The following is a 13,854-nucleotide window of genomic DNA, read 5'->3' as shown; positions in this document are numbered from 1 at the left end:
AACAGTAGCCATATGAGAATTGTAATGGCTATAATAATATCAGACAAAATAGACTTTAAGACAAGTAATGTTATTAGATAAAAAAGAATGTTTTGTAGTGTTAAAGGGTCAATTCATTGTGAAGATATGCCAATTATAGACATATGTACTCCTAACAATGCCCTAACAAATTATAAACATATGTACTCCTAACAAAGTGCATGAAGCATAAAACGATAAAACTTAAGAACAAAATATACTTCAACAGTAACAGTTGAAGTATTCAATACCCATTCAATACCCAATAATGAAGTATTCAATACCCATTCAATAATGGCCAGAACAGCTAGACAGAAAATCAGCAAAAATATGGAAGACTTGAGCAACACTGTCAACCAATTTGACCTGACCTGATAAAAATGATGAATTTAAATCCTTTATACACAAAAATTACTCAAAATGGATAATAGATAAAAATGTAATGTTTAAAATTATAAAACTTACAAAAGGAAACATGAGAAAATTTTTATGAATTGGGGTTAGGTGAAGATTTTAAATTTTTTTTTTTAACGTTTATTTATTTTTGAGACAGAGAGAGACAGAGCGTGAACAGGGGAGGGGCAGAGAGAGAGAGGGAGACACAGAATCAGAAGCAGGCCCCAGGCTCTGAGCCATCAGCCCAGAGCCCGATGTGGGGCTCGAACTCACGGACCGTGAGATCGTGACCTGAGCCAAAGTCGGACGCCCAACTGACTGAGCCACCCAGGCGCCCCAGGTGAAGATTTTATAGATACAACAGCTAAAGCACAATGCACTTAAAAAAATGGATTTCATCAAAATACCAAATTTGCACTTCAAAAGCCACCATTAAGAAACTGAAAGACAAGCCACAGGAAATATTTATAAATCATATATCTGATAAAGGACTTGTATCCAGAATATATAAAGAACTCTTGCAACTTGTAACAAAACCAACAACCAATTTAAAAATGAGTGAAAGAGGGACACCTGGCTGGTTCAGTTGGTAGAACATCCCACTCTTTTTTTTTTTTTAATATTTATTTATTTTGAGAGAGAGAGCGAGTAGGGGAGGGGCAGGGAGAGAGGGAGAGAGATCATCTCAAGCAGGCCCTGTGCTGTCAGCACAGAGCCCAATGAGAGGCTTGATCCCATGACCCATGAGGTCACAACCCCAGCCAAGATCAAGAGCCAGATGTTCAACTGACTGAGCCACCCAGGTGTCCCAAACATGCAACTCTTGATCTCGGGGTCATGAGTTCAAGCCCACATTGGGTGTGGAACCTACTTAAAAAAAATCACTCTCTAAAAATGACTAAAAGATGTGAATAGACATTTTGCCATAGAAGATATAAGATTGGAACATAAGCACATGAAAAGATTTTCAAGTTGAGTAATCATTAGGGAAATGCAAATTTAAACCACGATGAAATATCACTCCACTCAGAATGATTGAAAAAAGGTAGACAATAACATATGTAGGTCAAGCTGTGGAGAAATTAGAATTCCCTCCTAAATTGCTGGTGGGAACTAAAATGGTTAGTTACTTTGGAGATTAGTTTGGCATTTTCTTAAAAGGTTAAACATAAATGTATCATTAAGACTCATTTATTTCACTGCTACATACCTACCCAAAAGCATCAAAAACATATATCCACACAAAGACTTGGACATGAATGTTCATAGAAGCATTATTCATAATAGTTAAAAAGTGGAAATAACTCAAATATCTGTCAACTGGTAGATGGATAAACTAGAGGTATATCCATCAGTGAAATATCACTCAGCAGTAAAATCCAACAAATTACTGATACATGCCAGAGCATGTAAAATCATTATGCTATATGGTAGTGAAAGAAATCAAAGAAGGAAAGTTCATGGACTGGAAGACTTACCATAGTAAAGCTGTCGTTTCTCCTCACATTGACCTATAGGTTTAATGTAATTTCTGTAGGAAGAAAGATTTTTTTTAATGCAAGATTTTTTTGTGTGGACATAGATGAACTTATTCTAAAATTTATATTGAAAGGCACAGGTCTTACAGTAGCTAAAACAATCTTGATAAAGAAGAAAAAAGTGTAGGAATCACTCTTCCAATATTGAGGCATAGTATATAGCTAAAGTAATCAAGACAGTGGCGGTATTTGCTAAAAGTATAAACACATTGGTTAATGGAAGAAAATAAAGAACCCAGAAACAGAGCCACACAAATACAGTCAACTGGTTGTTGACAGAGGAGCAGAAACAATTCAGTTGACAAAGGATAGCCTTTCAACAAATGGTAGTGGAGCAATGGGACACCCGTAAGCCAAAAACAAAACAAAAGCAAAACCTCCTTGATCTAAACCTCACACCTTATACAAAAATTAACTCAAAATAGATCATAGACTTAAAATATAAACATAAAATTATATAAGTTTTAGAAAAAATACAAAGTCTTCAGGAACTAGAGTTAGGCAGACTTTTTAGACTTATAACCAAAAGCACAGTTCATAGAAGGAAAAATTAATAAATTGGACCTCCTTAGAACTAAAAACTTTTGCCAGTTGAGGCTCTCTTCTTCCCTCCTTCACTGTCCCATCAACCCTTCAGCCCCAATCCCCCACTCCTCCCCAGTAGACCCTCCTGCCAGGACTCAGTGCCTGGCACCAGGCTTCCAGTTGCTAGGCTCCCCTGTGGTCACAGGGCACGGAGTTGGCCAGCACCTGCGGGAGGGGAGTTGGGAGATAGGGCCGGCTCAGGAAGCCACCTGGTGCTAATAACAGGGAGCAGCTGCAGCCTGGGTGGTCGAGCGCTCAGCAAGCGGGGTAGAGTCGATTGTACAGCGTTCCACAGTGAACAGCCCAGGGAGAAACAGTAAAGTCATGGAGCCTAGCTGAAATGAACTGGCCTCCTTGAGCATGCCCAAGCCCTGGTGCCAGGCCTGTGTCCCAGCACTGAGGGCTTCCTCATCCATGAAGGCTTTGATCCCAGGCTGGATGTAGGCCCCTACTCCTGGGCTATGGAGCACCTTCTTTGTAAGAAGACAATGTTTGCTTATTTGGCACGTGAAGCTGAGCTACAGGCACTGACCTTGACCCTGGAAACTTCAAGATATTTTTTGATCATGCTGAGAAAAATGAGCCTTGGCCTCCAGGCCCGATAAGGCAAACATTCCTCCTATGTAGAATAGTGCCGGTTCCTGAGGACTTGAATGCCTACAACCCCAGGGGGATTAGCGAAAAGCAGTCTTGTTTTCCTGCTCAGAACAGAGTGGCTGCCTTGAACGCCTCTCATTATGATTCACGCCAACTTGAAGAAATAGTTCAGCTGCTGTGTGCTGGCCTTTCTCCTATTTGTGGTCATCTGTGTGTGGCAGGAGAAGAGAGTAACTATGATTCCCTTAAATTGCAAACCAAAGGATTCCAGATGTTGAGAAGTCTGGAGAAACAGTCTGTGACTTCAAGCAGCAACCAGGCTCTCAGCAGTCCCCAGGACCCAGCTAAGGCCAAGCCAGAGGCCTCCTTGCAAGTGTGGAACAAGAACAGCTCTTCCAAAAACCTTATCACCAGGCTTCAGAAAATCTGGAGAAATTATCTGAACCTTAAGAAGTACAAAGTATCTTATAAGAGGCCAAGGTGAGGGGGCCAAGTTCAGTGCAGAGGCCCTGCGCTGCCACCTCTGGGACCATGTGAATGTATCCATAGTAGAGGCCACAGATTTTCCCTTTAGCCTCTCCAAATGGGAGGGTTTTCTGCCCAAGGAGAACATTGGAACCAAGGCTGGGCTGTGGGGCAGGTATGCTGTTGTCTCATCAGCAGGATCTCTGAAGTCCTCCCAGATGGGCCAAGAAATAGAGATCATGATGCAGTCCTGGGGTTTAGTGGGGTGCCCACAGCCCATTTCCAACAAGATGTGGGCACGAAAACCACCATTTGCCTGATGAACTCTCAGTTGGTCACCACTGAAGGCACTTCCTCACAGACAGTTTATACAGTGAGGGAATCCGAATTGTGTGAGACCCATCTGTTTACCATTCAGATATACCACAGTGGTACCAGAGCCCTAACTACAGCTTCTTTGGGAACTGTAAGAGCTGTTGGCAAGCTGCATCCTGATCAGCCCTTTTACAACCTCTAGCCCGAGATGCTTTGGGAGCTGTGGGACGTCATTCAGAAGTCTCCCCAGCAGAGATTCAGCCAAATCCCCCATCCTCTGGGATGCTTGGCATCATCATCATCATGATATTGTGTGACCAGGTGGTTATTTACGAGGTCTTCCTGTCCAAGCACAGACCGACCTGTGCTACTACTACCAGAAGTTTTTTGGCAGCATCTGCACAATGAGCACCTACCACCTGCTCCTCTTTGAGAAGAATTTGGTGAAGTACCTCAACCAGGGCACAGACGAGGACATTAACCTGCTTGAGAGAGCTACAGTGCCTGGCTTCTGGACAATTTGCTACTGAGCATTAGCTCCCTGGTCAGGTCCCCTTGCTCTTCTCCACCAAGCCTGGGCAGACCACATTCCTGAATGATCCCAGCCTGCACTATGGGACTTCTGTCAGCAAAAGCCCCAGGATGCAGGAGCCCAGTGGCAAGAAGCCAGGTCCAGCCTGCCATGTAGCTGCAGAGGCGTGTGAGCCCAAATCCTCCTACCACACACATGTACACATATCTAGCATTCTTTTCCACACACTGGTGAATGCAAGATCCACCTTTGCCACCAGGGCATCCCAATAGCACTGGAATGGTGCTATTCTCACAAACCAGCTCTCTCTATTGCTTGAAATCTGTAACTAGACATTGATTTCATGTGTTAGAGAAATTCTCCCAAATTATGATTGTGCCCTGGTATAGAGTGGCTCTGGGGGGCCAGCAAGTGGCCTGGGACATAGGAAACATGCTCGATTCCTCCAGAGCAAAGTTGCCCCCAAGGTCCATGTCCCTGGGAGAGGTGGTGTGCCTATCACTCTAGCAGGTTTGGTGTGTTCTTAGCCTGGGTGCTTATAGGCAAAGGATGTTGATGAACCCACAGCCATTTCCATATAGAGATTAAAGGACACAAAGGCACAGTCTCAATCCTCCAGTTCCTCACAGTTCAGTGGGAGAGAGACGGGGATTCGGTCTGCTCAGTGTATGGGGGATGTATGGAAAGGCTGACTTGCCATTCTATCTGCCTGCACACTTGGGAGGGGTCACATACTTGCTGTGTCTGTGGGTCAGAGAGGGCATCACAGAGCTGGGGCTGTGGAGGAGATTTTAGAGGAAGAGGAGAAACATGTCAGGCAGATTTTGAGTCACTTGAATTATGTTTTTCTTTCTGCCTTTATTGCCTGTATTTATTCTCTAAGGTCTACCTGAACTTAAAGGCTCAGATTATTTTTTGAGGAAACCACTACCCCTGTGTGAGGCAGCAAGTGCAGCCCCATGGCAGACACTAGGCAAGACAGATGCCAAAAGCCTGATTTGTCCAGGCTCAGCCTAGCCTGACCCTACCCTGCAGCTGGGTTTGCACACCATGTCCACTGCTTCCTTGTTAATGCCCATCCCATGCCCTCCTGACTGCCATCTTGTTTTTCCCCTTTAAAGTAGTAGTTTTTTTCCCCTTTCTCTAATTACTTTCAGGTGTTTTCTACTTTAAAAGTATCCTGACCCGACAGTTTCTTTGACCTTCATGGGCCTGTTGTGGAATGTCCCTCTGGAGTGGGGATGTGGTTCCTCAGAATTTAAAATCACTCTCAGAAGTCAGACCCTTAGAGATCATAACTCCTTATCAGACCACCATGCCCTGCACCCCTCCAGCAAGGGAGCAACGTCAGTCTCCAGACAATTCTTACTACCATGGTCTGCAAACATGCTTCCGGGTAGTTTTGCTACCCCCTCCCTGAGTGGAGCACCACATTGGACTGGTCTGGCCCCCAGTGCAAAGAACGTAAAGGACTCACTCGTGGTCACAAAGTAATGCTGTAGACAATGGAGTACTACGTGGCAATGAGAAAGAAAGAAATACGGCCCTTTGTAGCAACGTAGATGGAACTGGAGAGTGTGATGCTAAGTGAAATAAGCCATACAGAGAAAGACAGATACCATATGTGTTCACTGTTATGTGGATCCTGAGAAACTTAACAGGAACCCATGGGGGAGAGGAAGGAAAAAAAAAAAAAAAGAGGTTAGAGTGGGAGAGAGCCAAAGCATAAGAGACTCTTAAAACCTGAGAACAAACTGAGGGTTGATGGAGGGTGGGAGGGTGGGGAGAGTAGGTGATGGGCATTGAGGAGGGCATCTTTTGGGATAAGCACTGAGTGTTGTATGGAAACCAATTTGACAATAAATTTCATATATTAAAAAAATAAAATAAAATAAAATAAATTTTTAAAAAAGTAATGCTGTAGAGCCAGGGCTCCTAGACCCAGGATTCTGGACTCCTGGCCTCATGTGCTTAAGGGCCTCTTAAACGTGAGCTCTAGACCAGCCGTCTGGGAGCTGGAGTGCTCACTTGCTGCCAAATCCTTGGCTTATATAAGCAGTAGAAAGAGCTCTGAAGGGAGAAGCCCTGGGTTTTCAAATCGATGACCCCCTGTTTACTAGCTGTGGCACCATGGGCATATTCTCCTGAGACTGTTTCCACATCTGTAAAACAGAGGTGATGAGCCTACCTCAGGACTGTTGTGAGGGTTACATGAAACAGTTTTCCTGGTTCTGTACTTGGCACATAGCAGGTGCTCTGTACCTTGTGGTTTCCTTCCTTCCTTCCTTCCTTCCTTCCTTCCTTCCTTCCTTCCTTCCTTCCTTCACTAAGGATCTGCTCTGTGCTCATACCTGGGGAGGAAATTGCTTTGAGGGAGGCCAGAGAGGGGGTCCTGTCCTCAAGGAATTAACCATCCTATTGGGAGACAACAACTCCCCTGCCTGGAACACCCGGGAAAACATCTGAGGTAGTAGAGGGTGAAAAACATGCCTCTCCTCTACCTCCTCCCTGCATGCAGCTCCTGCCTGATTCTGCTTGGGAACTGGTGGAGCACTTGGGCCACTTAACTGCTATGTGGACTGAATCTTTTCCACCTCTCTGGGACCATGAATTCCTGGCTTGCTTTTTATAAAAAGTAATCTCTACACTCAATATGGGGCTTAAACTCACAACCCTGAGATCAAGAGTTGCGTGCTCTACTGACTGAGCCAGCCAGGCACCTCTCCGGCTTGTTTTATGCTCTGATTGATGCACTCACTGCAATCTTTGAATCACAAACAGTGAGTGAGAGGAAGGTGGCATTCCATCAGCAAGAGATAGGCATTTGTGTGGACACTGAGATGCTAGCTTTTAATTATTATTAATATAAGGGATCAGATTAAGTGTGATTCTAGGTCTACAGAACTTTTAATTCCATGTTCTCTCTATACGGAAACTAATAAATTGCAAATACGATAGGGGTATTATTGTTGGTCTGGTGAGATGTTTAATATTTGTGACAGATAACTTAAAAATGATGACTGCTACAGGAAAGTCCCTGTCCATAAGGGATTCTGTCTTCATCGGTAGCCATCTATGCATCCTATATCATGAGGTTCCCCAATCCTTCCACCGATCACATAAGCTATTCACATTGGTTTGGAGACCTCAATCTCAGAAGCTTCTGAAACATGCCTAATCTAATTCTGAATTACCCAAAGATTATGTAAAATTTTTCAATAAATGGCATTTAAAAAAATACTTTTATCAGTTGAAAGAAAGCCCATGTGAAGAGGATGAAATTAGAATGTGGGCAAAATACATGAATAGACATTTCTCCAAAGAGGATATACCATAGGAAATAAAATAAACACATGAAAATATGTTCAGTATCATTAGCCATTAGGGAAATGCAAATTAAAACCACAGTGAGATATCATTACACAGCTATCAGAATGGCTAATATAAGAAATAATGATAATACCACATGCTGGGGGTATGTGGAGAAACTGGATCATTCAAATGGTGGTTTTGGAAATGTAAAATGCTACATCCACTTTGGAAAACAATTTGTCAGGCTTTTTTTAAGAAGGTCCAATGCAGGGCTTGAACTCAAAACCCTGAGATCAAGACCTGAGCTGAGATCAAGAGTCAGATGCTTAATTGACTGAGCCACCCAGACATCCCCAATTCGTCAGTTTCTTTAAAAATAACTATACAACCCAGAAATTGCACTCTTGGGCATTTATCGCAAAGAAATGAAATTTTATATACCCACAGAAACCTGTACATTAATGTTTATAGCATCTTTATTCTTAATACTCCCAAATTAGAAACAACCCCGATGTCTTTTAACAGATGAATTGCTCAAGTATTGCACATACATACCATGGAATTCTACTGACCAATAAAAAGCAACAAACTTTAGATAACACACAATAAGTTGGATGAATCTTAAGGGAATTATGCTAAGTTAAAAAAGCCAGTCCCAAAATATTACATGCTATGTGACATTGTTGAAATGACAGAATTATGGAAATGGAGAACAGATTAGTGACTTCCAGGAGTTAGGAACATGGATTGGGAAGAGGGTGGGTGTGGTTATAAAAGACAATATGAGGGATCCTTGTGGTGATGGAACTGTTTTTTATCTTGACTCGGTCAGTGTCAGTATCCTGGCTGTGATGTTGTATCATATTTTGCAAGATAATACCATTAGGAGAACTAGGTAAAATGTTCGAGGGATCCCTCTGTTTTACTCCTTACAACTGCATGTGAATCTACAACAATATCAATCTTAAAAGTTGAATTAAAATAAAAACTATGCTAAGGAAAGAAGCAAATTACAAAAGACCACGAAATTCCATTTGTATGAAATGTCCAGCAAGGCAAATCTATGGAGATAGAAGTAGATAAGTGGTTGCCTTCAGGGTGGGAATGAGGAGTGACTACATGTGAGCACAAGGGATCTTTCTGGGGCAATGAAAATATTCTAAAACTCAATTGTGATGATAGTTGCACAACTCTGTAAATGTACTAAATATTAAATTCTATACTTAACAATGGATGAATTTTATGGTATGTAAATTATACCTCAACAAAAAAAATTAGAATAAGTTTTGTATATGTAAAATTTTTGCAAAATAAAGTATTTATTTTAAAAATTGAGTACTGTCGGGGCGCCTGGGTGGCTCAGTTGTTTAAGGATCCGACTTCAGCTCAGGTCATGATCTCACAGTTTGTGAGTTCAAGCCCCGTGTTGGGCTCTGTGCTGACAGCTCAGAGCCTGGAGCTTGCTTCAGATTCTGTGTCTCCCTCTCTTTCTGCCCCACCCCCCCTGCTCACACTCTGTCTCTCAAAAGTAAATAAACGTTAAAAAAAATTGAGTAGTGTTGGAGCACCTGGGTGGGTCAGTCAGTTAAGCGTCCAACTTCAGCTCAGTTCATGATCTCACAGTTCATGAGTTCTGTGCTGACAACTCAGAGCCTGGAGCCTGCTTCAGATTCATTCTCTCTCTCTCTCTCTCTCTCTCTCTCTCTCTCTCTCTCTCTCTCAAATAAACATTAAAACATAGCTTTGGAGCGCCTGGGTGGCTCAGTCGGTTGAGCGTCCGACTTCGGCTCAGGTCATGATCTCGCGGCCCGTGAGTTCGAGCCCCGCGTCGGGCTCTGGGCTGATGGCTCAGAGCCTGGAGCCTGCTTCCGATTCTGTGTCTCCCTCTCTCTGCCCCTCCCCCATTCATGCTCTGTCTCTCTCTGTCTCAAAAATAAATAAACGCTAAAAAAACATAGCTTTGTATGATGGCAGATGTTAGCTACACTTGTGAGCAGAAGTAATGTATAAACTTAAGTCACTGAGTTGTATACCTGAAACTAATGTAACATTGTGTCAACTATACTCAAATGAAAAAAAAAAAATTAAGAAAATGAAACAAAAATGTTTTTGAAAAGTATTTAATGAATGAGGCATTCTCATAGTATAATGAGTGAAAAAAGTATATTATTATATATTTATAATATATAAAAGTATATATATTATATAAATAATATATATAATTGTGATATTATTGGATATATTATTAGATGTATATACTAATATATTATACTGTACTATACTATTATTAGGTATATTATTAGATATATACATTATATACAATATATAATACATATATAATGTAATAGAGAAAATTGAGATTTGAGAGATTAGGAAGAAAAAAGCCAAAATCATAAGAAACATAACAGTGGTAATATCTGAATGGTAAGAGTAAAAATCACTTCAGTTTTTATCTTTTGTTTTCTTTATACTTTTCTGTTGCATTTTTTACATTTTCTTAATGATAATGAACTTGAGCTTTTGAAGTAAGAATGAAATCATAAATTTTATTTTAAAATTAAAAGAAGTGGATAAAAGCAGAGACTACCATATTTTAAAACATATTTAAGTTAGAGTGGGAGAGAGCCAAAGCATAAGAGACTCTTAAAAACTCAGAACAAACTGAGGGTTGATGGGGGGTGGGAAGGAGGGCAGGGTGGGTGATGGGCACTGAAGAGGGCATCTTTTGGGATGAGCACTGGGTGTTGTATGGAAAGCAATTTGACAATAAATTTCATATATTAAAAAAAAAAGAAAATTAAACTCAACCAAAAAAAAACATATTTAAAACGTAGACTAGCATTATACTGGCATGAGAAATAAATATAGAATAAATAAGTAGAAACAGATCTTTGTACATATGAGAATTTAATATATGATATGGGGGCTTCACCAAATAGTAAAGGAAGAATTCGACCATAATTGTCTCAGTTACAATGGTAACCAAGAGTGCTACTATGACAGGCACTAGGTTAGGTGTTTTTACATGCATTTTGTCTTTTACCTATTATAACCTTTTGAGAGGTAGGTAAAATTAGCCCCATTTTAGAGATGAGGGAGGGAACTAAAGCCCCTAGACACTAAAGTGTTTGCCCAGAGTCACACAGAAAAATAGTAGAGGGGAACCTGGGTGGCTCAGTCTGTTGAGTGTCCAACTCTTGGTTTCAGCTCAGGTCATGATCTCATGGTTCACGAGATCAAGCCTTACATCGGCCTCTACACTGGCCGTGGGAAGTCTACTTGGAATTCTCTATCTCCCTCTCTTTGCCCCTTCCCCACTCATTCTCTCTCTCTCTCTTTCTCTCAATAAATACATAAACATTAAAAAAAAAAAGAAAAGAAGTAGTAGGACCTAGATTGGAACCCAGTATGTCAGGCTCCCAAGTCTGTATTCTTTGCTACCGTGTTCTATGTATATAAAGTTTATGTCAGGGCGTCTAGAATACAAGAGGCATTTAGTAAATGTTGTTCCTATGAGTAACTTATAGTTTGCTGCATATACTGTAATATATATATATATATATATATATATATATATATATACATATATACATGTATATATATATAATGCTTGTGTGTAGTATATATAATAATGTAAATACTACTAATAGTAATAAAGCTGTCTTGTAATTGAGATTGAGGAACTTCCATGGGAAATTAGTACTCCTGTGGTTGTACAAAATTAATCCCCAATGGAATCATATAATTTAAAAAATAACACATGATGAGCATTACTAAATATTGGTTGATTTAATAATTACTATTTCCTGCTATCTCATTAATGAGCCTCTGACTCTTTGGACACTGTCCTCTCTTTCACGTAATTCATTCGAGGCTGGTTGAATAACAGTGTTGGCCAAAAGATGGAGCTAGCATTTCCTTTGGAATATCCTGCCATAGCCTCATTTGTTCAGCAAACATTTTTTGAGCATCCATTCTGCCATGCACCACACTAAGGTTAGAGAAACATGAAAAATTGCAAGTTAACATTAATGAGTATAATCCAAACCAACCAAAAATCTCACATCCCTAGGAAATTAAATGTTCTCCCCTCTGTGAGGCCTTCTCTGAGTCTCCCAGGTGAATTTAGTCACTGTTTCCTTAGAGCACCCAAAACAACCTATTCAACTTGTAAAGTCACATCCTTCTCATTTTATTAGTCTTTCAGTGATCCTGCCTGTCTTCCACACTTGACTCCTTTAGGAGCTCCTTTAAGTCAGTTTTTCTCTCATAGTAATCAGAATGTGACTGGTACAATTCAGCTTTGGAGGATTTTTGTTGAGTTTTTTTCTTGGTTTGGGGGATTTTTTCCATGACCTGGTTGATGCATTCAGTCAGTCCCCTAATAAATATTTACTGATATGTACTCTAGGCCATGTACTATGCTAGATAGTTTATAATAAATATTAATAAGAAATAAGACAATAGATGAGGCCAAACAAGGTCCTAGATCTCATTGGAACTCACATGGGTTCTTGAATATGTTTTCAGTCAAGCATTTGAACCTTATTTATTGTATTTTTCAAATCTTCTGTGATTTTAAATGTATCTAAGGCACATTTTACATGTGATAGCTTAATGGTAGTATGCTAAATTCTTCTACCATAATTGCATTTCAGTTCATTTTTGTCTATTTTTGCTTCATATTTTGCCAACAAAATAAGATGGAAAGATTAAAAATAAAAGAATGGGCAAAGGTATATCAATCAAGGAAGTATAAATCACAAGAAAGAAGCATTATTAATAAATAATATAGTCCCCAAGGCAAAAAAACATTGAGGGCAAAGGAAAATATTTTATATGGATAGAAGATATAAACTCTGAATTGTGCACTTTATAATACGGCATCAAAAAGTATAAAATAGATTATAAAGTATGAATAAATTTTCCACATGGAGAATGTGTGGGCAGGGAGGAGGGTATAAACTGTTCTTTCTGTGTGGCCCAGAAAGATACCTCCTGGAAAGGTCAGTCATTTAGAACTTTGTTTGTTTGTTTGTTTGTTTGTTTGTTTAAGTGTTTTTTGTTTTTGTTTTTGTTTTTGTTTTTTGAGGGAGAGAGTGCACATGCACACAAGACGCGAAAGGGGGGTGGTCGGTGCGGGACAGATGATCTGAAGCGGGCTCTGCCCACAGACAGAAGAGAGCCCAATGTGGGGCTTGAACTCATGAGCCTGAGATCACGACTTGAGCCACCCAGGCACCCCTAGAACTTAGTTTGTAAAGAAGCAACAGGGCTTGTTGGCATGTTCTGCAGGCCCAGAAACATCCTGGAGTTGAGAGAAATGACAGCTGGGCTTGAAGAAAGAGTAATGGCAGTAGGGCTGCCTGTGCTGTTGTGATCTTTCCAGGTGAGGAAACAGCAGGTTAGAGATTCAAAGCCAGGTTCTTTCCAGGGCATCATACAGCCTCCTGGTAGTAGTAACTGGATCAGAGTCCCTACAGATTCATTCCACGTGCCACTCAGAAAAGACCATCCCTTGCTTTAAGGGCCAGCTTTCTGAAGTCTCACACAGCTCCAATAATTATGAATGATCATTGTCTTGTGGGTCTTTCAGGGAGCTAAGGACATAGACTTTGTACTGATGTATTTTTTTCATCTTTCTTCCTCTTTCTGCATCTTGGTGCCTAGAATGGTAAGACATATTCAGTTCATGAAATTCAAGTCAAATACTCATCAATGAGTACTTATTTATTTTAATTAATGGATTTCTTATCTTGAGGAATGGCCCTATCATCTAGCCATCTGCTCAAGTCAGAATTCTAGGAATCTTAGGCTCTTCCTTTTTCTTTACCCCCTTCCCATAACATGCATGACCAAATCCTATGGATATATCTACTCAGTAGCTCTTGTCTTTGTCCCCTGGCCCTCTCCAACCCCTGAGCCAGTGCCTTTGTTCATACCTCTTCAGGCACAGATTGCTGCAGTTGCCTCCCAACTGGCATACATGCCTCTTCTCTCTTACCCTATGAGCCAGTCAATATCACTGTCCTGCTGATAATCCCTAAGTATCTTCTTATATTTTCAGAATGAAAGTCCAAATTCCTTAATACTGTT

The 13,854-nt window shown here is 40.7% G+C and overlaps 1 protein-coding gene and 1 pseudogene across 1 annotated transcript in view; both read left to right on the top strand.

The window, feature by feature from the left end:
- Window positions 1-13,854, top strand: part of FAM120C (family with sequence similarity 120C) — a 121,030-nt gene that overhangs the window by 95,074 nt on the left and 12,102 nt on the right. The window lies entirely within an intron of this gene.
- On the top strand, window positions 1,250-6,038 carry LOC123383305 (annotated as a pseudogene).

The sequence above is a fragment of the Felis catus genome, chromosome X, assembly GCF_018350175.1.
Source record: "Felis catus isolate Fca126 chromosome X, F.catus_Fca126_mat1.0, whole genome shotgun sequence".
Taxonomy (NCBI): Eukaryota; Metazoa; Chordata; class Mammalia; order Carnivora; family Felidae; genus Felis; species Felis catus.
The sequence above is the reverse complement of the archived record's forward strand: the minus strand, read 5'-3'. Positions and strand labels throughout refer to the sequence as shown.